The 25,961-nt window shown below is 42.6% G+C and overlaps 1 protein-coding gene across 3 annotated transcripts in view; it reads left to right on the top strand.

The window, feature by feature from the left end:
* The window catches only part of TANC2 (tetratricopeptide repeat, ankyrin repeat and coiled-coil containing 2), a 518,532-nt gene that overhangs the window by 145,417 nt on the left and 347,154 nt on the right, over positions 1–25,961 (top strand). For all 3 annotated transcript variants that reach the window (XM_089674602.1, XM_089674601.1, XM_089674599.1), the window contains exon 2: positions 6,419–6,484. The gene's annotated coding sequence lies outside the window, so the exon portion shown is untranslated. The remainder of the gene's footprint in view (positions 1–6,418; positions 6,485–25,961) is intronic.

Genomic DNA, 25,961 nt, shown 5'->3' with positions numbered 1-25,961 from the left:
CCTGAGCAGATGTAGGAAGGAGTGATGGAAAGAGACCCATCTGTCTTCAGTGCAATCCATGTTTTATGTACCAGAACAGAGCTGATGGCTCACATTGGTGTCTGGAGTGATGTGCTTATTTGCAGCTTGCCCATATGGTGAATAAAAGTTTGTTCAGAAGTAGATGTCACTAGCTCCCGAAGAATGTTGATAAAGGCACAGATTCTACATAAACATCAGCCCAAAGACAATTATCTTCCGTGTGGTTTAACTTGTTTTTTTCCATCTCCTTGTTGACTTATGTTGAATAATAAGCACGCTGAGGATTTAAAGGATAAAAGATATACAAATTGTTGTACTTGTTACTATAAAGTCAATTATAGAAAGTGCTGTCATCCTTTTATGGAATTGTGTTGGTGTAGCCTCAGACTGTGGCCCCTTGCAGAATTTTTCAGCATAGGCTCCCCTCTGTTTTATTTAACTTTGACATACCAGCAGTTAATCAAATATTTTACCTGGTTTGTCAGTGTAACCAATCTTTCTATCGTTCTATTAATACATACACATATCTGTTCCTGTAGGGTAGCTGCAATCAAACAATTTGTTGTTTGTTGAACCTGACCTGAGATATAATAAAAATACACATTCTTTTAGTGAATATTGAGGTTTCAAGTAAGTGTTGCTTTGGAGAAGCAATAGAAATAGTCTTGAATTCAGCAAGCACTTCTTAATAGCCAAGGAACATACTGTATGTGCCCTTTAATTGAAATTGCTTGATAAAGGTGCATTAGCTACCTGCCTTCTAGGCTTTAAACAGGATTGTCTGCAGGATTCAATGTTTGTAAGCATTGTGGCCATATCAAGCCTTGCCGGAAAGCAGAGATTGTGAAGTGGTTAAACTATATTCAAACCCTCACCTTAGCTTTAAATAGAAATGAAAGGCAAAACATTTGTGTATACATATAAAAATATTATAATAAAAGGGGAAAAAGGTATTTATAAGTGAATACATACCCTCTGTTCTCAGCTTCATAAGGAGCTGGGGTGGGGGGAGAAACTGCAGTACACTGATTTTCCCAGTAAATGACTGTGCAAGAAGGGGGGGGATGCATCAGAAAAAAGACCATGTTCTGCTGTCCTGCCTAGGGTGGTAAATTTGTAATAGAAAAACAGAGGGTCTGGCCAGAAAGCCAGGGATTTCACACAAAGGAAATTATACATAGAGGACAGAATAATTTTTCATACAAGTACATGGTACAGCAGGCACATATGAGGAATATGAGATGCTGGTTTTAAATACTCTTTAACCCCTGAGTGATAACAAGTAGGTGCATGTTATCCCACACATAAGTAAATGTTTCATCATGTTGCAAAAATGTTCTGTTGCTTGGTCATTTCTCCCTTTTCTCCATTACAATGGAGTCTTTTTTTACTTGATGAGCCCAAAATGTAGATGTTGACCAAGGTAAAAGCAGTCCTATTTTGTCATCAGACAAGAGGAGGAAGACTGGTAACTATCCAAGAATGGATGTGGGACCAAAACTTCTAAGGATACACATCTGGCCTGCAGTACTTTCATTGGCTTACACTTTTTAGGAGTTGACTGCTTTGTGTGGCACAGAATTCTGGAAAGCTTACTTCCATACTTGTGAAATATCTATTTATTAAATACCATGAAGTTGTCTTAATGAAAACACATGGAAAAGTCGTATACTGTGATTTATGCTGAGCATGGTGTTTTGATTATTTTTTAAACTATTTTACTGGTGAGGCTGGAATGTAAGAAGGAAGTAAACAGACCATTACAAGTCTTTGTGGTTCATTGCGTACTGGATTATGACAAAAAGTTTAGATTTCATCCAGACAGCCTCTGAATTTTTATATATATATATTCTTTTTGTCGCAATGGGTGGTTTTCATAGTATGGCAGGCTTGGGCAAAATCTCCAAAAATTTGGAACCAGTGGTGTGGCTTCAATCCCACAATAGCATTCTTTGGAATGTTTGTAAGTGTTTATAAAACCTATAAAATTGAGGCACCCACATAAGTAGATTTGTAATCAAATTTTATTCAGTACAAAATTTCACACATGTAGAAAGGCAAGCCGACAACAGGTTACAGCATATGTATAGGTGTGATAGTTCATGTGCACGATGAGAATGCTCTTTCTAAAGTTTCTCTCTCTCTTTAAAGCATTAACATGTATTTAAATGGTACTTGAATGCATGCAGTAATAGGCCTCATGCACATTTGGGCATTTAGCCCTGGTACATGAGGCTTCAGTATTTAGCTGCAGCTTGAGGGCGCAGTTGCACCATCCAGCCATGTTGTCGGCAGCCTGTCAAACTCTACGAAAGTCTGACAACTGCTGTGGCTGGATGGTGCACCTAGTAGTATGTTTGTTTAGGGCAAAGTGCACCCAGGGACAAATGCCCAGAGTGCAAGCAGTTTGTAGCCTGGGTATTTGTCCTTGGGCTCAACCTGCCCAAAACCGCTGAGCGCACCGCCCAGCCGCAGGACTATGGTTTCTACATCAGTCTTGTCAGAGGACCTTGGACCACCTGAGCATACCGGAGAGTAAGCTGCAGGTATTTGAGCAACGTTGCTTTGCAGGAGCAGGGGAACCAAGTACCTTTGATTAAATGAGGAAGCATCCATTGCTGTGTGGGCACATACCACTGCACGGGAGGATTTTTAGGTTTCTCAGAGTTCAGCTTTAAAGCTAAAGTTTAGATAATTTTTTTTTTCAGCTTCGTTGACACCACTTACCTGTAATGAAGGATATTCTACATGGTGCAGGAAGCTGAATCCTGCAGAAATCTTAACTGCAGGGTGCCCAGTCCTCTTCCTGTGCAGAACGTCTAGGCTGAGCTACTGTGAAAAAAACTCCTAATGAGGACCCGCCTTCCCCTCGCCCTTTCTCCAATGAGTATAGCTCTAGCATTGCTTTAACAGCCTGTAACATGTTCTGTGAATGATAGGGATAATCCTGTGACTTGTAAGACTCCCCCCACCCCTCTCATTTACAGAATGTGTTAAAGGTTAACTTCACCTTAAAATAAATAAATAAATGCACATCTTTTGGCAGATAAAAATGTGCATTCATTATTTTTTTTACTTAGAGCCTAGAAAGCACTGCATGCACAATCCGCAGATAGTGGGTGCCGTGCAGGACTCCTGCAGACTTGTCATTGTATGTGTCTGCTCCTACCTCATACTGGCCGCAATTGACAAAGAACTACCACAAAGAACTACAACAGAGGCATGGTAGATCATTGAGAACTACAAGCCAAGCCGACTGCTGCAAAGTCTGTCAGTACTTGTAGTTTTCCATTCACAGAATTCTGTGAATGAATGATGTGGCTGGGCTTTTTTTTTTTTTTGTAAATACTAGCATGGGGAGAAGATCCCCCTGGAGCAGGCAGTGTCTTTGGGAGTAGGGACATGTTATATGTTCCACCTAAAAACCATGTGGAACATGTAATATGCTCCCAAAGGTGAACGTATCCTTTAAACAGAGTGAAAGCAGCAAGAGAACGTTTTCCAATGGAGGGAGAAGGGGGTGGGTCTTTGTCGGAAACTTTTTTTTACAGAAGCTCAGCCTGTAGGTATTAACCACTGGGACTCCCAGTGAAGATTTCTCCAGGATCCAGCTGTGTATGCACAACATCCTTCATTACAGGTAAGTAATGTCACTGAAGCTGTACAGCAGAAAACCCCCCCAAAAATCCCTTAAATCAGTAGTTATGCTAGGGAATTTTTTTTTAATGGGCCTCTGTAGGTTAATGCCATAACATGCTAGTATGCACCGCATACTAACACATTATGACAGACTTACATCTCGGCCTGGTCTTCCTTCTGGGTTTGCACACTCTGGGTGTTTGAATGGCCAGGCTGTGATGACATCCCTCCTGCGCATGTGAGTCACTATCGTGGTACAGTGCTCTCTGCATTCACAGCACATTCGGTATGCCCTGAATGCAGTCCACACTGACTTCATTGACTGGAGGCAATGTGAATATCGCACAAGTGTTGGAGGTATTCACCGTACCTACTGATAAGGCTTACTATAAGCTTCCCTGCTGGAGAAAAGTTGTAAGTTAGAGTTTACTTCCACATTAAGTCAAAGCATTGTGCTTTTTAGTGGATTTTCATGTGCCCTATCAATTTTATCATTATGATTTGTTAACTTCGCTTGGTTATAATTTAAAATCTGTTAAATGAATATAATATTGGTATAACTGGAATATTCAGGACTTCATGAAGGACTCATATAGTACCACAGCTTTCTCCTGGCCTCCCCTATAATTCAGTGGTTCAAATTAGTTGAAGGAGAATAAAACAAAAAAAAAATATTGGCATGATGAGAAAGCACTGTCTTTATAGAGAAGTGCTATTTCAGTACTCACACTGTTTTATCTAGACATGGACTCCAGTTACCTATTTTTATTTCCATTAGTTTTTTTACAGGTATTTAAATTGTGCTGAAAATTTACATACTTCACTTAATGTACATTTACATCAGTTCCTGCCTTCAAGAAGCTAACATTCCAAGGTCACTATCTTACATACACGCATACAGTACGCATGCTGGGGACCATTTGACCTGGAGTCAGTTGACCTACTAACATGCCTTTGGAGTATGGGAAGAAGCTCACACAATCTCCATGCAGATAGTCTGACTGGGATTGGAATTGGGATCTTCTTGCTAACTAAGCCACTCTGCTCTCCTTTTGGTTCAACAATGTGAAGGACAACCTTTCAAGCCAAGAAGGAAACTTGAAAGGGGAGGGTACTAGTACTGATTTTGTAGTTAAAACCACTTTGCACACCAAAGAGCACTGGCTAAGTTCTCTATGGGCAGTGTGCAGGTTTATGGAAGCACCACTAGATGCCTTAATTAAGTCTATAATGCTAAAGTAGAGACTTAAAGTGGTTCTAAAGGCAGGTTTTTTTTACCTTAAAGCATTATATACTTACCTGAGCCCCATTTCAATCCAGCAATGTGCATTAGAGCCACAGCTCTCCCGGGTCTCTCTCTCCCAATCCTGACAGCAGCAGGATCCTTTGGCTCTTGCTGCTATCAATCACAGTCAATGAGGAGAGAGAGGTGGTCGGGACTGAGCCAAACTCAATGTGTGAATGGACATTGTCCATTCACAAGAGTGCGGCTTGAGAGCAACCCTGCTCGAGTGCTTCCATAGCAAGAGCCTTGCTATTAGGGGCATTCGGCGGTGGGAGGAGCCAGGACTGCCAGCAGAGGACCCAAAAAAGTGGATCAGGGCTGCTCTGTTCAAAGCCATTGTACAGAGCAGGTAAGTAAAACATTATTTTGTTTTGTTTTTTTCAAATTACAACCTTTAAAATCACTTTAACAAATCACTTTAAATCTTTTTTTAGACTAGCAGTCAGGCACGATGCTTAGATGATCTCACACTGCAGATATAATATTATTAGGCTCGGGCTCAAGGCACTGCTATTTTTCAGAAAGGAATTTAGGACAAAAGGTGAACCTTTTAGGGTACTGCATTAGTATTAGCATTTGTAGATGTTCTCTAATATATGGACAATCTTCACAATTTAAATTCAAGTCCTTGTTACCTACAGGCTTTCATTAAATTTTGTTAAAGGCTAAAATCACCTTTAGCTACATGTTACATCTGGTTAGGATATAACATGTAACACCTGGTCTACTATTAATTTTTTTGGTATGCTTGCAGAAAAGGTACTGGAGTGAATTTCAGGCCTGTCATGGGAAGAGTCTTAACTGTAACCGGATGATGATGCTTTGTGGTTGTAAACTAGACATTATGTACAATGAAACATGATGAATAATTTTCTTGTGCTTCAATCAAAAACTGCTGAAATTAGGAAGAAGCGGTTCACCAGACAGCCAATACTATTACAGTTCAGTCAGGGAAAAAAACATGGAAAAATCACATAGGGTGCATTTAGGTATCTACATTGCTCCAATGACCCACATAATCTGTACAGTGTAGAGGTTTTAGTGTGCTTGCACAACAGGGTATAATAGGTTAGGTGTGAATTACAACTTACTACAGGTTTATTTTAGCTGCAGATGTTTTGTTTTTGTATCTGTTGTTTCCCATAGTTGCACTTCACTTTTTCCTATGTTGTTTCTGAAACAAAAAAGAGGAAAGTGTACAGAATGATCAGATGCTCATCGAGTAACATGCTGAGGTAGCATTTGTGTGTGTCACATTTAGCATTCCTCCTTTCTGAGATGGTGTGTAAAGAAAAACCTGTGAAATCCCATGTCTGCAAGAATTTATGGAGTCAGTGCTGTGCTGAGAATTTGCATTAAATGGGACCCATTGTTTTCTGATGAAAATTATTCAAAACAGGTGTAGGGAACAGAGAGGGAGGGGACGGACTACCAGAAAATCAACATTTCTCTTCTCATTTTTGTCTTTGGCAGGATTTCAGCTGTGTATGGAGGGAGCTGCAGAGTCTCACACATCCCGCCTGGTTAGTTCTTCACAAGGTAGGCCCTGCAACAGGCGTCAGTATTTGCTTTGGATGCTAAAGCTGGATTGGGGCATATCTCTATAGTAATTGTCATGGTGCACATGACCATAAACCATCCCATGCAGGCAGTTTAGGTGTTAGTGTATGGTATTATATGTCATTTTTAAATTAGATCTAGAGACTTGAATGGTAAGCTGTCTGGTGAGCTGCTAGGAGTCAAAGCTGAAGCTTCTATCTAGCACTGCAACCTGGCATTGCATTTAGGCAGTTCCAGTTGCATGGTAATAACATCACTGTGCATAATGCTGCATTGGTGCTCTGCCCTGGAAAGATCACAGCATCTAGGAATTGGCAGCCTCTAGTGCGGAATGAGAGCCTTGGCTGGGACAGGTACATCTGAAGAACCTTCTTCTCTTTTTCTTTCTAGTCCAGTTGTTTAGCCTATGTATGCAAACGTCCGTGTTACATTAGTGAAATATATTCTGTACCTGATTTATTGCCTCCAGAGTTTGCCTAAAAGCCAGTCCCTATCAGATATTTAGGGGGAGGGTTGTAAAGGGATTTAGAACTGCTTGCATTTCATTAAAAACTGTATAAGCAGTGTAGGCAGCCAGTTAAAGCTGACCTTACAGTGAGACCCCTAGCCTTCAGGCTGAAAAAAAAATCCACGCTATACAGCACAAATGGCTGAATCTGCAGTAGTTATTGCATTCTGACACCCGTCAACTGCGGCTGTCAAAATACCCAAATACCAGTTGCATCTATTTGGATGCAGCCACAGTTCAGCCAAAAATTTTCCACCTGACCCCTTCAATTGTTTTAAAGTATTATTACCCATGACCCTGCATATATATAATAAACCCATGACCTTATCTGTATGTGTATGTGTGTGTGTATATATATATATATATAGTCTTCCACAGGTCTGTACCGGAAGGGATTTTGGCAGTACTTCTGACCAGTATACCAGAACATATGGGCTAGGTGGGTACCACACCCATGTTGTTGTACTAGCATTCTAATAGTACAATCATGGATAGTCAGGCATTAAAGACACCACACAAAACAATGTATCTCAATAAGAACTGTTTCATTCCTATACACCACTAATAATGTTATGCCTTGAACCATTGTACCAGTGCCCTTGCCTAATTTAACATATTCTATTTTTTTCTGCTTGGTTCCAAGTCATACCAATTTGTATTACAAAATGCAATTACAGTTCACTGATACAGGGTAGATCAAAGCTTGTACCCCCAGCATCAATCCAGATATGTCACCATGCTCCTGCCCTGCAGGCTCAAATTTGGTCCAGTCCTTTATGCATGGAATGGCCTTCTGCAATATAGATATTAGACACTGGACTGCAGCACTGCCAATAGCCTCCAAAATGTCTATGTGTATATACTGTATGTAAAGGGATCTCGCCCTATAGAATTCCAATGGGACCTTCAAAGGATAATCCTTAACAGAGGAGTGCAATGTAAAATAGGGTGTTGCCAAATATAATTTTCATCAAATATATAGTGGTGCTGCATTCTGCTAAAGGGAAATCATATGCTTCTTCAAAAAGAGTCACTACCCTACCTTGTCCCTTTGTCCATTCTGCATCCCGTCCAGAGAGCACTGCTGTCCTCCTCAAACGCCTACTCCCCTTCTCTGCTGTCCTATAAATATCCCCATTAGGCACCACATCATCTGCTGCCATAACAAGGCATCTGATATCATACATAATGTGGACACTGTTAACCAAACACACCTCACTGCACCTACTCTCATTAGTGCATCCATCTGTGGTCCCACCTCCTCATTTCCATAAAAGGAGCAGGATGGGGTGTCCATTCCATCCCCTGGCTGGATGGCCATGCTGCAACTGGGAGGCTCAAGAACCTATACCCTCTGGGTATGGAATGCTCACACCCATGGATAGGGCAACCATCCATCACAAGGCGGAACAGCCCACCACCCCAGGAAAGATGACAGCTGGCAAAACTCGGCTCATGCTGCGATAATCGCATCACATTACACAGTCCTATAAATCAATGAAAATGAGTGGAGCGCTTTAAAGGACGAGCAGCTGAAACACATAGGACAACCAAAAGAGTTCCTCACATAAATGTAAATAAAAGTGCAGCGCTAGAAAAAATAACAAAGAATCAAAAATCAACGCACATAAAGTCAATAAAAATAAGTCCACAAAAAAGGGGGGAGAGGGGGGGGGGGGAGGGGAAAGGCCCTAGGCCAAAAAAAGTCTCAAAAAAGAAGGACGACTTCAAATGCCCATACACACTGATCAGAGGTGTATGCACTGTGGTAGAGATGGAGTTGAAGATGTAGTCAGAGAACAGAGGTAGATGTAATCCCCTGGATCAGTGAAGATCCCCAGATCAAGGAAGCACACGTTCCACAAGACAGCAAGGAAGCAGTCACAGCTCCACCAAAGAATACCACCACTCCTTCACTTCATATCAGCGGCATCTAGGAGGAGATACGTCCTGTCAGATGTAGTGGCCGCCGGAGCTCCCCAATGCTCCGACGGCGTGGCGTCAAGGCGTGCGCAGGTTCCTCCTTACGCGTTACGTGCCAAGCACATCCTCAGAGGAAAGAACCTCTGATCAGTGTGTATGGGCATTTGAAGTCGTCCTTCTTTTTTGAGACTTTTTTTGGCCTAGGGCCTTTCCCCTCCCTCCCCCCCCTCCCCCCTTTTTTGTGGACTTATTTTTATTGACTTTATGTGCGTTGATTTTTGATTTTTTGTTATTTTTCTAGCGCTGCACTTTTATTTACATTACACAGTCCTGTATACACAATAATGTGAATAACTTTAATACGTGCAGGTAACAGCCTTCAGCTCATATATTATTTCTACCAATCTAGGAAGAACTATACTTGTGATATCATTCTCTTGGAGAGGATCTATCTTAATTCATCATTTGTCATTCCCATTTAAACAACTTCCTTTGTTACCCTCAATACAAGAAAAGAGATCACTCGCATAATTCCCCCTCTGCAGTCACAGTTGTTCATATAATTTACAATAATGTCATTGTATAGGGCCAAAACGTTCTTCTATTTTAACCACTTTTGCCAGGAGAGATCACCTGTGGAGATCCAATCAGTCTGTAAAACCCATAGGGACATCATTCTTCACATATTTGAAAATGGCATATGTACTCAGAAAGATACTCTTAGAGAGATTATCAAAAAGAAATGGCTTGAAACATATTGCCTCATTTTGAATGGGGCTAATGTGGTCCCCAGAGTATGAATCCAGCATGTTTCCTGTTTGTAAGACTCTACTATCAAAATCCACTCTGTGAACTTCAGGATCTATATCTAATGCCACGATGCTGATTTTGTATTTTTGTTGTGCAATAGCCACACATGCCTGATAATTCGTGTAGATTGTTTTCCATTCTCTGTGGTTGTGGTCAAATCCTGCCTCATGGGGGTCTTTTTAGTTTCCCAACATAGAAAGCTTTGCAACAACAAAAAGATGACCTGTATAGTTTGGCAGGCCACATGGTGCTGTCATCTGTATTTCATCCCCCCTGTAAGGTGATTACCTCACCCTCCTGAACCTACACGGGTACTGGTTACATGACTCACATTTGTACTTGCCCTTTCTCCTACCCGGGTCCCTTTTTACCCCAAGGTAGTAACTACTGACCATTTTATCCCTAATGGACATGGATCTTCTGAATACAACTTCTGGATAGTCCTTCAGATACTTCTGAGGGGCTATACCATTGGTAAAGAGTAACAAATATTATTAGAGAATAGCTTTCACTTGTGAATGCTGCTGTTTCTAACAGTGTTCGCCCCGCTACATGGCCTGAAGAGTAAATTCTGCCTTGATCTGGCTTTGGCTTTGTTAAATGCCTTCTTCATAAGATTCTTACTGTATCCCCTCTTGTGCAACCTCTGCCTAAGAGCCTGTGCTTCCTCTATGAAACTCACTTCATCTGAGCAATTGCGTTTTTCCTTTTAGATCTTACTCGTTGCAATGGTTGGGTTTTCAATATTATGTTATTTGACCTTTGCAGAAACACCACCACTCTTTTCTGAAGAAGCAGACCAAGTTGTTTGTGAAATGCATTGAAAACAGGACGCTCTTACACCGTTGACCAGGAACACACTGGGCATTAATATCTGTATAATAATAGAAGTTGGTATGACAGGGAATCATGCAGAAAAAAGTAGGACATGTTTAAATATTTGTAAGGGCAGTGGTACAATGGTGCAAAGCATATTATTAGCAGTGGTGTTGGCATGAAACAGGTTGATTCACTGACCAATCAGAACCTTTTTAATTGTGTTTGTATTATGTTAACCATTACATGTGGGTAAAAATAAATGTAATTTTTTTATTGATATACATTTTGCAATACCTTTTTGAAGTCCAACTATCTATTTGGAATGTTAGTACCCCTGACCAGCCATTTAACTACAATGGCCATTCAGGAGATGACTAATCAGATTTGTTTTACATAAAAAGGCTTTAGCCTTAACAGCCTGAATTTCCCAAATCCATAGCTTTTTTTTTTTGAAGGACATTGTACACAAATATACATCTTTTTCTAACACAAATAATTTTTAACACCCTGGAATTTCAGTAGAAGTTTCCTAAATATTTTATTTAGACTATGAACATTCGTTTACAAAAACAAAAAAAACCCAAACAAACCATATTTCCTCTACCATTTTTCCTAGCTCTGGACTCTCTCTTCTGCTACAACAGTAGGTTATCTGCTTACGCTGTTGCCTTCCCCATAGTGTAAAATAAATTGAAAACTCAACAGACACAGTGGGACTCCCTTACTTAGAACTGACCTAGGAGCACACCAGTAGACATCTCTTCATTTGACAACCACAGAAACAAAAAAAGAAAATGTCAAGAAAACAAGTGGAAGATATTGAATGTGCATTGCCCTCAACAAAACAGGCAGAATGACAATTGCACAAGGCATTTACAGGGTAAACTACTGAAAACTTTTACTAAGCATCTGCATTGAACACAAGATGCCATAGAATTCAAATGAATTGTTCTTTGTTGTTTCCTTACAGCTTTTAAGGGGCTCCATGGAACATGATACACATTATGGTAAAGTCCAGTGGTGGCAACATTTGTACCTAAGGTAGCCCCAGAGCTGACCATGTGATTTTAACACATCCATGGTTTCCAACAAATGAGTCTAGCCAGCAAGATCAAGACCAATGCTCTAGCTCAGTGAAAACCTTGGCCTGTTTGTCTAGACAAAATTTCCTACATTAAAGCTGAACTGAAGGCATATAGTTGACAAAAAAAATTGCAAACTGTTTTTTTTATTGCAGGCGTTGCATATCTCTTGTGCAATAAAATACACTTACCTGTCTGTTCACAATCCTCTCTAGAATGTACACTAAGCTGCGAATGCTCATTTTAGTTTACATTCCAGCACACTCCCTATGTGGCGGAATGACTGCAGTCCTGCACATGCTGGTCAATCAAGACTGCCAGAGACTGGCACTTGGATGAAGCCAGGGAGAAGATGCTGGTGAGATACCTTTGGACCTTTGTAGCATAGGTGAGAGCTTGCGGCTTTAGAACCTCCTTAAAATAATAAAAAGACAAGGTAGGAACTCATGCAGAAATGTTAGGTTTCTGTAATTCTATGAGAAAACGTGTCTGCAGAAGCATGCTCCCTAAATTCAGCCCTGTGTGAGCCAGAGGCTTGTGTTATTGCCATACAAACTGATATCATACAGAGGCAAACTTCCGTTTTTTTGTGCAGTTTACCAAGCTTTTGTCAATGTTGTAAAATAACTGTCATTTGTCATCTTGTCTACAGTATGTCAATGAGCTCCTCAGGCAGGTTGTTACAGGGTAGCTTGTGAATGACTAACCTTTAATTACATATTCATAATTTAGTAGTGTAAAGTAATATATATTGCCTCTTTTATTATGCAGTACGATTTGTTTTCTTAAGGTGAAAGCTGCTGTTCCTTAGTTAGCCTCCATTGCCAACACCAACCAATTTTTCAAATCCTTGTCTTATTCAAGAACTGACCTACTTTTATGTACTGAAGAGAAGGGAATAATAAAACAGACAACCTGAGGCAGATCGCTTCTCTCTACTATAGAACAAAATGGACAGGTTTGTGTTGTGTTTTATTTGGACCATATTATAAGCTGAATCCATTTGGCGGGAGATAGGCAAAAAAAATTGTGTTCATCATAGCAGTATTAAATTTCAGTTGTCAGATTGCCAGATTACAGTTAGACGCTAGCCATAGACATGCAAAGATCTCCGTGAATGACTCATGGGGAACAATGGATGCTTTTTCTTTGTAAAGTCAAATTCGTATGTAACTCAGCAAGGAGAATGAAGTGGTACATGCAAGTTGAAGATCATCCCAGATGCATGGATTTTATAAGAACTTGTGAGTGATACTGAATGCCACCCATGGGTGTTCTCACCCTCTGGGTAGCTGACTCAGTCCTCATCTATGTCTTATTGGAGCAGTGGGTTTGATCGAGTAGTATTTGGCCTCCCTAAAAGTGTTTTATTTTGTCCCCTTTTAATTGCTTTGGGCAGCCAATACACTTTTTTTTTCTTTTTAAATTTACTGCTACTGCGTAGAAAAACAGTCTGCATTGCATCAGAAATGGTTCCAATCCCAAAAGGCTTTCTTGTTCCAATAATTTTTATTTGGTTTTTCTGGTACAATAATGTTTTATTTAGAAATGTAACAAGGTACAAGCAGAACAATATGGTCCCTCTCAGGGGACCGTAGTGGAAACAGAGACAAACATGAACAAAACATATAAACAAACTAGTCCCTCACAAATAGGTTCCTCATAAAGAGGGGGCATGACCATCTAACTGGAGACGCTAGAAGCGGCAAAGTATGGTAGAGGGCTTTAAAAACATTTTTTAAAAAGGAGAGAAAAAATAAATTGTGTGCGTTTGTGGGGAAGCGGGGGGGAATAGAGAAGAGAAAAGGAGTTGCAGAATGTAAGAAAGTTAAGAAGGATAGGGTCAAGAGAGAGGGAGCCTGTGAGCAGCAGCCTCCCCATATAAATAGAAGTACCCAGACTAGATGTGGGTAGAGTTGGATAAGCATAAGACCACCATGGATCCCATATTTTCAGAAATTTACAGTGGGAATCTTTCAGTACATGCAACATTTTCTCATGGACCATGAGGGTGGTCATAATATTGCTCACTTCTCCAAATTGAACGGTGGGCTTCTTCCAGGCCCTAGCAAGATGAAGAGGTAAGTGGCCAATTTCTGCTGATGGGACAGGAGGCCAGGGAGAGGGCAATGGAAAAGCGCATTGCGGAGGTCTCCGGAAGGTAGTATGAAACAGATGAAAGGAGGCCATAAAACCAGGACCAAAAGCCCACCAAACGAGGGCAAGTCCACCATATATGGATCTCATCTCCACGTAGGCCACAGCCTCTAAAACATCGATCATCACAGGATGGGTTCGCGTGTGCTATGCAAGCCGGAACCCAGCACTAACGAAGGAGGACTTTATATGCCACCTCCATGGTGGTTGTATTGAACGAGCATTTGGCTACAGCTGACCAGGCCTTGTTCCAGTCCTCCAGATCTAGAGAGATTGCAAGATCACGTTCCCACTTCGAAACATATGGGTGAGAGCAAGGGGAATTTCCCGCGATTAGGTGGGCATAAATTTAAGGAGATGGTGCCGCGAGCACCAGGAGAGTGCTGACACATGTGCTTGAAGGCTGTTTTCTGAAATGGAAATGAGGAATTGCGGCGAAGAGGAGAGATCCAATGTCGGAACTGTGATATCGGTACTATTCAGCTGGAGGGGCCTTATGGGTCTCACGGATGGAGGCCCAAGAAGGGAAGGAGCAGGAGTTCAGGAAGCGGTGTGCCTGGGAATAGCCATGAGTGGGCCACCAGGCAAAAATGTGGGGTTGGTCCAGACCTGGGGGGAACAGAGGGTTGTTTAGAAGGGGAAGTAGAGGGAGAAAAGGAGACATCAGTTTAGCTCAATAATGTATGGAGTCCCAACATGTAAGCTATGGGTCATAGGGGGGCTAAGAGTGGAGGGTTAGGAAGTGGAAGGGAGCCAAAGAAGGGACGAAACCGGAACAGGGGCACAGTCAGGGATTTCCAGTAGTAACCATAAGGGTATGACCGAGGTAGCGTGCAACATTGCTAGTTGCAAAATTTTGGGCTGCCAAGTAGTATTTTGTCACATTAGGGACCCCAAGACACCCTCTCTTATTCTGGAGAGATCACAAGAAGAAGGGTGGAACTTGGACCGGAAGAGTCCTAAAAAAATAGAGGAGTTTAGGGAGCACAGTCATCTTGATCACATTGATCCGCCCTATCCATGATAAAGAGGGGAAATGCCAAGAATTCAGAAGGGAGAAGACAGTGCACAATAGGGGATAATAATTGGCAGCAAAAAGGGAGGAATAGGATAAGGTTAAGTGGATGCCAAGGTAGGTTAGAGATGAGGTTGCCCAGTGGTACAGAAAGGAAGATTGGATGTGGAAAACCATGGAATCAGGGAGGGAGAGATTCAAGGCTATTGTTTTGTGGGGATTGATTTGGAGGCCTGAGTGGGCCACAAATCTGGAGAGCAAGGAGTATAGGTTGGGGAGCTTGGTGATCGGGTTGGACAGAGTCAGTAGGGCAAGATCCGCAAATAGATTTACCTTTTATAGGAGGTACCAGCATAGGAAATCCGCACAAAGTTAGGGTCCACACAAAGGGCAATCGCCAGCAGTTCTAGAACCAAGATAAAAAGTGCCGGAGAGAGGGAACAACTCTGACGGGTTCCCCGAGCAATAGAAAGTGGAATAGATGAGAATCCCACATAGCAAACTGAGGCCTCAGGGGCAGAACACAGAGCAGATAGCCAGGATAAGAAGGAGTCCCTGAAGCCCCATTGATGTAACACATAGAGCAGGTAGTCCCAGGAGAGGGTGTCGAACGCTTTGAAAATATCCAGCAAGAGGAGGAACACGGGAATGTTGTGTTGGGTCATCAAAGAGATGAGGTGTACCACCTCCCGGACATTGTCTGCTGCTTGTCGGCCCGGGACTAAACTGTCCTGGTCCCTGTGGATCAGTTGGCATAGATATCTATTAATACCTGAACTCAGGATTTTGCCTAGAAGTTTCATGTCTTCATTCAGTAAGGAAATTGGACAGAATGCCTGGGGTTCGTGGCACTCCGATTCAGATTTTGGGATCATAGTAATATGTGCTTGAAGCGCGTCAGTGGAGGGTTTACTGCCCTCATGCAAAGCGTTAAAATAGACCCTTAGGTGAGGGACCAATAATATCGAAAACTTATGATAGTAGAGGCCAGTGAAGCCGTCGGGTTCCGGGGCTTTCGAAGGACAAATGGATCTAATGGCCCGCGCTACTTCTAATTCCGTGATAGACGTGTTTCATGTGTCGTGAGCAGTGTCCGATAAAGCCGGAAGGTTGAGATCGTGGAAGAAGGCATCAGCCTTGTTTATAGAGAAGGGAGCAAGCTTGCTGTAGAGGGAGGAAAGAAAAGCAGCAAAGGATTTCACGATTTTCTTGGGGCCGGACGAGAGATCGACTCTGACCGTACGCAGTCTAATGGGTTTGGGAAGGTGACTGGAAGAGTTCAGTTTCCGGGCCAACATGGCTCCCGGCTTATTGGTGTATGAAAAGTATTTGTGGCTGGCCCAGCGAAGGGCCTTTTCCGCCTGGTCGGAGGCCAGAAGGTCCAGTTCTATATCAATGGTATCATGGGCCTTCTGGGTCCAGTCCGGACCGAAGGGGAAGACTTCCAGACCGCCACCGCCAATTGGGTGATGAGGTCTCGGAGCTTCTGCTCCTGTTCACACTTGCGAATTGAAGCTATTTGAATAAGATGGCCCTGTGGGCCTCCCAAAGGGAGATCGACGAGGATATGGAGCCCACATTGTCAGAGAAGAAGGTTTGTATATTAGAGTGTATCTTCAGGAGGGATTCCTGTGTCGTGAGGAGAGTCGTTGAGCCGCCATGATGATGGAGGTCTAGGGGCGCATGGGAGGGAAAGCAAAAGAATTAGAGGGTCGTGATTGGACCATGGCGACGTGTGAATCGTGATTTGATTGACCAAGGGTAAAGAGTGGAAAGGCATGAAAATGTGATCAATCCAACAAAAAACTATTGTGTGGGTTGGAATAGAAATTAAAGTCCAGAGCGTGGGAATGGAGTTCACACCAGACATCTACCAGGCCATGGTAGTGAAGAAGTGTACGCATATGCTCTTCGGTCGTTTTATCGTGTGATGGGGAGGCCTCCCGGGGCATACTGCCTATCCACAGAAGAGTCCAGAGTAACATTAGAATCTCCCAAGAGAGTGAGGGTCCCTGAGCTATGGCAGAAGATGACCTGTAAGAGATGCGAAAAAAATTTATGTTGGAAACGGTTAGGAGTGTAATATGTGACCAATGTGACATCCTGGCCATTAAGGGCACCCTGGAGGAGAAGGTATTTGCCTGTGGGGTCTGCAATTTCTGTGGAGCAGTTAAGTGGCAACGGAATGCAATCAAGACACCCCTAAGTTTCTCGGGAGCGGAAGCAAGGTGAAAGGTTGGATAGTGACGAGAAAGGTATTTAGGGGCTGAGGAGAAAGAAAACCTGATCTCCTGTAAGCACACAAGATGCATCCAGCTTGGTTTAAGAGAATGGAAAACCTTAGATCATTTGACTGGAGAATTGAACCCATGGATATTGTGAGAATAGATCTTCAGAGGAGAGGACGCCATAACATGAAGATGAAAATAAGGCATTCAAGCAACGCCCCCCCGAAGGCCCCGCTGCCCCACCGCAAAAGGCCAATTAATCTAGGGAGACTCATAGTGAACAGGTCTGAAAGAGTAGAAGCAGTCAAGAAAGATAAGAGAAGAAGAAAAAAAAAAAAAGAGGTGGGGGAGGAGGAATGAGGTTAAAATGTGAGTAATTGCCACTAGGAAAGTGGTCCACATCCTAGACAGAGATGTGAGCTCTGCAACCGGACACATGGCTGCTTGAGGCCCGTGGGCCAACTGAAGGGATAAGAGGGCGAGGGCCATTGCGAGGTTAGGGAAGAAAAAAAGGGGGGGAAGGTGAAGGAGAGGGGAAAGTAAAAGATTCGCTGGACTGGCCTTCCTGACCTCCCTCCCAGGGAGGGAGGGCGACGGAGAAGGGGGCATATGAGTAGATGAGCCACGTAGGCAAAAAGGAAAATGTTTTTCCACCCCTCAGGGTGAGCAAAATACTACAACAAAAGCTTACATAGTAGGGGAGGGGGAAATTTATTCACCATGTTGGGAAAGAGTCCATAAAAAAGGTAGGCCTGCAGTAGATGACTCCAAAAAAACAATATAAAGGGTTAGATCCTTTATAATGTGATAACATCAAAGGTCCTAAGTCGACGCGCACTCCAGGGGGAGGCCAGGCCCACAAACGGTGGGAAGGAGAACTCCCCAGCCGGGACAAGGACAACACCAGTGACATAGGGTCAGCCAGGAACAATCATCTAGTAATTTGCATAGTAAGCTAAATAAAGTTAGGATCTCTACATGTGAAATCAGAGTGGTGCTTTCACCTCTAAGGGCAACACACAAGATCCCACATAAACTATGACATGGAAGTACAGTGGATGTACAGGCCCAGGTCCAAGAATGTTTAGAGTAGTATTCTAAAATGTTCATATAACAGGGATGTCCACATGGCTCACATGGCCGGCAGAGAGCAGGAGAAGTCCAGAAGAGTGGAAGTGGGTAGCTCGTCAAAGGGTTACAAACGGGTGCAGATTGAGAACAACACTTCTTCACTAGGACTCATCCAAATGGAGGGGAGAGGGGGGGGGAGTGGAGGGGAGTTGCACTGGGGTAGGGAACTGAGATGCAAACTTGCATAGATTAATGGAGGGGTCCAGAGTCTGGGTCCAAGGTGTCGATGGAAGGTAAGCAAAAAGAGGTGAGTACTTACAGCCTGCAGACAGTCTGTTCAGCCCGGGTGAAAGCAAGGGGAGCTCATCGCTGATGGGGTGTTCGGTAGGGAACGTTTCCAGCCCTGAACTTTTTCCCAGGAACGGCTGGGCAATGCTGCCGGAGATCTTGAGGTTGAAGTGCTCGCGGGGCTGTTCCCCCCCCCCCCCCCAAGGTAGCAAGTGACGGGAGGATAAGACCATCTGGGCATTGTCTGGAGTGGTGACCATGTGGGTATGACCCTTGTAGGAAAAGGCAAGCTTGAACAGGAAGCTGCAGCGGTATCTGATGCGGTTGGTGAGCAGAGCCGAAGTGTAGGGCTTCAACTAGCGTCGTTTCACAATGGGGGTAAATCTGTTAGCGGTTACCTTGGAACTGCAGGTCTGTTTACTCTCCAGCCGCCCTTAGGAGGGTTTCTTTAGTGCAGTAGAAGGTAAATTTAATAATGATGTTTCGAAGTGGGCCCTTTGGTTTTTTAGGGCCTAGCGCTCGGTGGACCCGGGGATCGCTGGGACCAGTTCCTGGAAGAGAGCAGTAGCCGTGGAGGTGAGATCAGTGATCTTTTCAGGAAGGCCCATGAGTCAAAGGTTTCCTATGCAGGAACAATTTTCAAAATCTTCCAGACAGAGTAAAGCGGTCTCCAGTTCTTTTTTCAGGTCGGTAATGTCCTGTTTGTGATTTTCTAGTACCGTGGTGGCCACCTCCATCTGATCTTCCAGGTCTTTGGTCCGGGATCCTTGCTCCCTTATCTTTTTAGTGAGATGTGTGGCGAGTTTAGTGGTTGCCGCTGAGAGCTCCTTCTGCAGCATTGCCTTAAAGCATGCTAGAAGATCTGCATCCTGGAGGGCTGGTGCATGGAGCAGAGGCTGGGGGTCTCCCTGGCTGTCCTCCAGACCGGAGGGAGGCATGGAGTCTTCCATCGGGAGAAGCAGGGGGGAGTCTGAGCTCGAGGCCAACACTTCCAAGATGTCATTGGGAGGTGAGGCCTCGTCCAAGTCGCGGCCTGTGTGTTTGGCGCTAGACGCCCAGGTGGTCATTGAGCGTTTCCCCATGAAGAACACCGGGAAACCCAAGGGTTGAGGGAAGGCTGGGGGGTAGTCAGGTGACCCTCTAATATGGATTCTATATGCGGATGTGTCTGGGTGGTGAGGAGCGGAGTTAGCACGCGACCATCCTGAATCGCTGCGTGAACACCCCCCTTTATTAGGTTTTTCAATTACAAAATAAGATACCATTGCATATGTTAAGCAATAGTATGACTACATTCCCTGTTATAATCTTTACAGCATGGAGAATACGTTGCTAGGTGAGGCGTGTTAGGTAGGGATGTATGTTTTATTCTATGCGTCTCCATGGTCATATCTCATGGATGAAATAGAATAAAAGGTTAGTTTGATATTATCCAACTATGGGAGAGCCATATAAATAAGTGTCCGATTCATTAAGAGAAAATGCAGGAAGGTTGGGAGAAACGAAAGTATTTAGAGCATAGTGAGTGTAGATAAGAGTGGGTTTAAGAAAGTGGGTATGAACTGTATGTACTACTCTGCATTTAGAGGATCGACCTTTTGTTCTAGGTCTAGGGTCTTTTAGAGGCAGCTGTAAAGACCTTACTTCTATACCTATGATTTATGTCTTTCCTCTGTGCGTACTGAACAAAACCTGTAGAATCTCCTCTCCTGGGCATATGATGGAACTTTTTCCCTTTGAAAGAGAATGTATTGCTAAGTGGTCCCTGCCCTTAACATGCTTACAACCAAACCGGTTGATGGTGTTCTTAGGGATTTTACTGATAGGCAGCTATATCGGTTAAATTAATTACTTACAGTAGATCTCCAATCCAATCAATGGGAGTGATTTTCTGTGTTGTGTTGGCAATGACTTTGATTTGTCACACTGGGTTCAGTCCCTTGAAGAGGTCTCCTTCATTACTGGGGCAAGTCCTAGTTTATATTGGAACTTTTGGAAGTATCTCCCATGGAGATGATCTTTAACTTCAAGGGAAGTCATCTCTCTGGACTTGCTATCTAATAATGTAGATACAGTGTATGTGTGTATGTACATATATATCGCCAGAGCTTCTTGTGAGGGAAGTTAAGAACTTCCTGTCCTAGATCGAGCACTCCAAAATGTGTATGACCCAAATGTGTATACGTACGGCAGAGCTGCCTAAATTCCTGTGCATGTTACTTTGCCAAAAAAAAAAAAAACCTACCTGCTGGAACAGACCACATCCATCTTTTCAAGGTGACACCTGTCTAGGCAAGGAGAGGCGGAGGGGGCATTTCTTCCTTCTTAGCACTTGTGTCAACAGGTTTTTGTTTCTATCAGGACTGCTTTTCTCCCCATTAAATCTATGGAAATGCTAAAGAAGCTTGGAATAGGTTACATATGATCAGTAGTTTGACCGATCTCTCTCAATACAAACATGCCACATATGGGGAAAACTCAAAATCTGATCAATAGAAATATGACCAAATCCGTGGTGAATGCACCTCAATGCTGCAGATCAGTGCAAAACTAGTAATAATTTTCTACCCCAGCCAGTTGAATCCAAACCAAATCAACCAGAAAGGAAGTTAGGGCTTTTTGATTAAATGCCAATGTAGTCGCTTTAAATTGCACATCGACTGAATAAGTGTATGGCCACCATAAAGCAAGCTGCATTTACTGTTCCATGCAGACCATTAATATTTCAACTGTGTATACTGTATGTAGCTAAGATTTTGCTATTCAGGTATACACAGCACAGGCTCAGCCTTTTCATTTAGTGTCCAAGGATAAAAAATAAATATTTATGTGCATTATTTTATTTTTATTGGTCTCAAAAATATGAATTAAAACATGTTATATTTTACAAGGAAACATTAAATAGTAATATGAAAATCTATGAAAAAATATATAATATACTGCATGCTTCACATTTAGCTGTGTTCTAAGAAGCTTTTGCAGTCTGTATCTAAATTCTGATTCCCTTGTTTATGCAAATGTTTTGTATATCCTGTTTTTTTTTTTTTTTTACATTTTTGGCTGCTTATTTTCTGCATAGTTTTAATAAATATTTGTGTGGTCGTTCCCACTAGACAACAAAAACACCGCCAACTGCATAAAAGACTAATTAAAAATTAATTAGGTGGGATTATATTGACTATTGGGCCATTGACATTATTTTCCAACATTATTCCTCAGAACATAATAGCCTTAAGCATAAAATTTCTGTCAAGCTTCCATACCCTGCAAGCTATAATTCTATTACTGTGAATGGCTATAACAGTACTTGTTAAGGGCAGTTGTAGGATTAACTGTTAAAACACAAAATGATGCAACATACTTTTTTCCCCAATTAGGACTTGCGGTGACCTGTGAACCCCATCATACGATGTTGTTTTTTTGGTGATATGGTTATTTTGGGCCTTGTATAATATTTTCAAAAAATATGCAATGCCCACAGCAAAAGTTCATCTCCATCTTGCCCCATGGTGTGTAGATAAGGGTCGGAAAACAATTCATTTGTTGCTTTCAAAAAACAAACAAAAAAAACCCACGTAGATAAATGGTGTATTTAGAGCAGAATATTGTGTTTTGCCTGGTGTTCTCTTTAAGACGGAACTTTACCCATAACAACTTGATAAAAAAATGATGTTCTTTAGCAAGGAACATAGATTCCACATTATTAATTATGCTACCAAAATTAGTGTGTGCTATAAATTGCCTCCAGCATTGTTCCTGTTGTTTGTTGCTGGAGGCTGCCATTTTTCCGAAGCCCATAGACCCTGAGCAGCATTAAATCTTTAGGCTGTTAGCAGATTGGCCTCTGCACTTTTGGCACAGTGCCAAAAAATAGAGAGCAACTGAGCATGTGCAGAGCAGATTGAGATAATGTATTACTGGATTTTAAACAGTATAGACACTTATTTTTAATGTTTTACATAGCTATACTTGCAAAAGGGCCTGAAGTGATCTAGCAGGACTTAATTTTTTGACTAAAGTTCCACTTTAAAGCTGGCCTAGCTTGTCCAGCCCATAGGCATCGAAGTGCAGCTTTGCAGACACTGCCCAGGTGGATTTTTTAGCTGTGGTATTCATTTTCCAGCCCTCTGTAATCAGATGTTGAGTTGTCATTTTTAACATTGTTAATGTTTTTTTTTAGTCTGTGTACTGAACTCCTTTTGTGTTTCTGCAATTCAGACATTAAAATCACAGACTGTGGAATGAGAACTTTTTATTGGATTTTTAAATATGATTTGTAATTGATGTTAATCTGTTAGAGACTGGACGCTGTGCCGTTCCCTATTGACTTTGTAATACCACTAAAAGCTTACTGAATGTTCATACTCAATGCAAAGGATAATATAACAGGAGTGGGAAGAAGTCTAAATGAATTACCATCTACCACCATGTCTAGAGAAATAAAACCTATTTGGACCAATTCAAGCAGTGAATAGTCCATCCACCATGCTTCTCATTCTCAACTTCAAGAGATTACTTTTTTTAGTTGTGGATAGAGTTGAGTGGGAATAGAACACCTGTAAGGTTTTTATTGCTGTCTGTTCCCCTATTAGGGAGATTCACCCCCTTCTTTATACTTGCTTACTGTTATTACAGAGAGTGAAAATGAAAAAAACGAATCCCTAATTTTTGGGTTGTCACCAGAGCGAGAATTGAGGGGAAATTGCTAAATGGGCACACTAGATCTGGTGGCAACCAGGGATACTTTCACTTTGGAGGAATTTCCTCTCAACTCTGTTTTTAGTATGGAACAGGAAGTGAAGTTAAATCTCCCCAATGGGGACACAGGTGGCAAATAAAAGCAAAACAAAAACACTGACAGGGGTTATAACCCTCGCTTAATGCATACAAATTTTATATCCAAAGTAATGTATCCAATAATTTATATCCAATGTTTGTGTTTAGTTCTACATTGAGGTGGACCTTTCATTAACCTTGATGTCTGCTTGAATAAATCCTTTGTTGGAATTTACAACAGCATTATTATTTTTTCAAAAGAAGCTGTACCTTTTATCATTAAAAAGCTCCAGTCAAGTGTCTTTGCCCAGGCTGAGATGTTATCAATCTGCTGCAGGCAGAAGGAAGCATTTCCTTAGTCTTCTCTCCCCTGCTGTTGAGATTTTAACATTTGTAGTAATTGACATGGTGAGATTTTGCAGCAGGGGTTCAAAGAGATTCAGGGAGTTCAGTGTCATACATTTGTAAACACCAGCCAGCATCTAAGCAGGCACCAGTAGGTGCTGACTTACTGGTGGCAGAACACAAATGAGTATGTCCTTCTAGAAAGAAAAGTAGATTAAAACATTGTTAGTGGAGGTACTGTCATCTCTGTAGAGCATAAAAATATCTGTCTTTTGTTTACACCTGGGGTTGATTTACTAAAGGCAAATGCAGTTACAATTATTTTTCCTAAGTGAAAGTGGTTAAGAATATCCAATCGGCCTCTCCAGAAGAGGCTGGACTAAGCTTTCACACAGATGACTAGACTTCAGTGTCAGGTCTTGGGGGCTGTGCGGATTGCCAGTTTTATGCAAGCAGTGGATTCCTGTGTTCTTCCAATACCTATGACTGGTCCACAAATACTGGATGGGATTTATCCTGCAACCTGGAGAGTAGTAGTCTGCTGATCGCCTGATGTGCTGACGTGTGCCATATGATCCCCTGAGTTACCTTTAGGTTCCAGATGACCAGGAGTAGTGTAATTTACTCAAATGTGCGATTTATTGCGCTTTCTGGTTTGTGCAATATACACTTGTTTTCCATCCACTGGAGTCACGAAATTCACTCTTTAATGTTTATTGGACTTTGAATTTAGTCATATCTGTGTCACTTTTTCAGATCATCCCCCTGTAGCTATATCACCTTTTGTATCACCTGCCCTTCCTTCAGATTGTAAGCTTCATTAACAGGACTCTCCTATTCCTTCTATATTGAACTTTATATTGTAAAGCCCTGTGCAAACTGTTGGCGCTATATAAATTCTGTATACTAAAATCAGGGCTCAAAATTTCACGTCCTGAGCTACTAGCCAGGCCTTAAGAGTTACTCGTCAATAAATATTAACAACAACAATTTTAACAATATTAACAAAAAGCAATGTGAACATTAAAGGAAAATAAGTGCTTTACATCAATAGGGAAACAAAATGACACACAGTTCAGAGGTCAATGGCGGAACCCATAATGTGAGGGGTACGAAGTGTATGGCGGTGGGTTGTATGTGCAGGGAGAGGAGTGCGGACAGTAAGAAGGGAGGGAGGAAGGCAGGAAGAGAGAGAAGGAAGGGAAGGAAGGTCGGACTCGCATGCCTCAGTCAGAAGCATCACAGAGCTGCCAGCTGCTCTGTATACAATTTCCTGCCCACATGTCCATTTCTGAGAAGCTGCATGGAATGGAGTGTGGGCGGGGATAGGGGAAGGCATAGCAGATTCATCCTTGCTCCTCTTCTATGGGTGCGGAGGATGGGGGGAAGGGTTGGGCACTGAGGAGTACACGGGGGCCCACAAAGAAAGGGAAATTCGATGGATGATCTGGAATGATCGGTGCAGCGATGGGAGCAGTTACAAGCACCGATCTCCCTTTATGGCTTTCAATGAAGCAGTTGGAAGCCGTGTCTCATCCTCTCTCTCCCACGGCTTTCAGCTGCTTCATTGAAAGCCATGCAGGGAGATCGGTGCTTGTAACTGCCCCCACGGCTGCTCATCCCACCCACCTTTAGTCCTGGCCCTGCTCGCCCCCACGTTATTTCCAGTCACCCAATGCGAGCAGGCAAGTGGAAATTTTGAGGGCTGATAATATAATATAATGTATTAAGCAGCAGGTGAACATGTTGTCCCTGAAGTTGATGTGTTGAAAGCAGAAAAAATGGGCAAGCATGAGGATTTGCATAACTTTGACAAAGAACAAATTGTAATGGCTAGACAACTGAGTCTGAGCCTCTCCAAACTGCAACTCTGGTGGGATGTTCCTGCTCTGCAGTTGTCAGGACCTACCAAAAGTTGTCTAAGGAAGGAAAACTGGGGACAGGGTCATGGGTGGCCAAGGCATGTCAGTGCACATGGGGAGTGAAGTCTGTCCCTTGTAGTTCGATCTAGTAGAAGAGCTACTGTAGTTCAGAACACACAGTACATTGCAGTTTGTTGTGTATGGGGCTGCATAGCCACAGACCGGTCAGGGTGCCCATATTGACCCGTGTCGACATCAGAACTGGAGCACAGAGCAATGGAAGGTGGTGGCCTGGTCAGATGAATTCAAGAATGGTTTGAGGAACACAACAACGATCTTGAAGTGTTGGCTTGGCGTCCGAATTCTCCAGATCCCAAACCATTCGAGCATCTGTGGGATGTGCTGGAAAAACAAGTCTGATACATGGAGGGCCCCCCCCCCCCCGTTGCCATTTTCAGGACTTAAATGATCTGCTACTGATGACTTAGTGCCAGATACCAGAGCATACCTTTAGAGGTCTGGTTATGGTGGGTGGGCATAATGTTATGGCTGGTTGATCAGTTTATTGTTTT

This window comes from Staurois parvus, unplaced genomic scaffold (genome assembly GCF_062004578.1).
Source record: "Staurois parvus isolate SC_StPar_1 unplaced genomic scaffold, SC_StPar_1.0 ptg000151l, whole genome shotgun sequence".
NCBI classification, from domain to species: domain Eukaryota; kingdom Metazoa; phylum Chordata; class Amphibia; order Anura; family Ranidae; genus Staurois; species Staurois parvus.
Note: the sequence above shows the minus strand (reverse complement) of the source record. Positions and strands in the feature narration are given on the sequence as shown.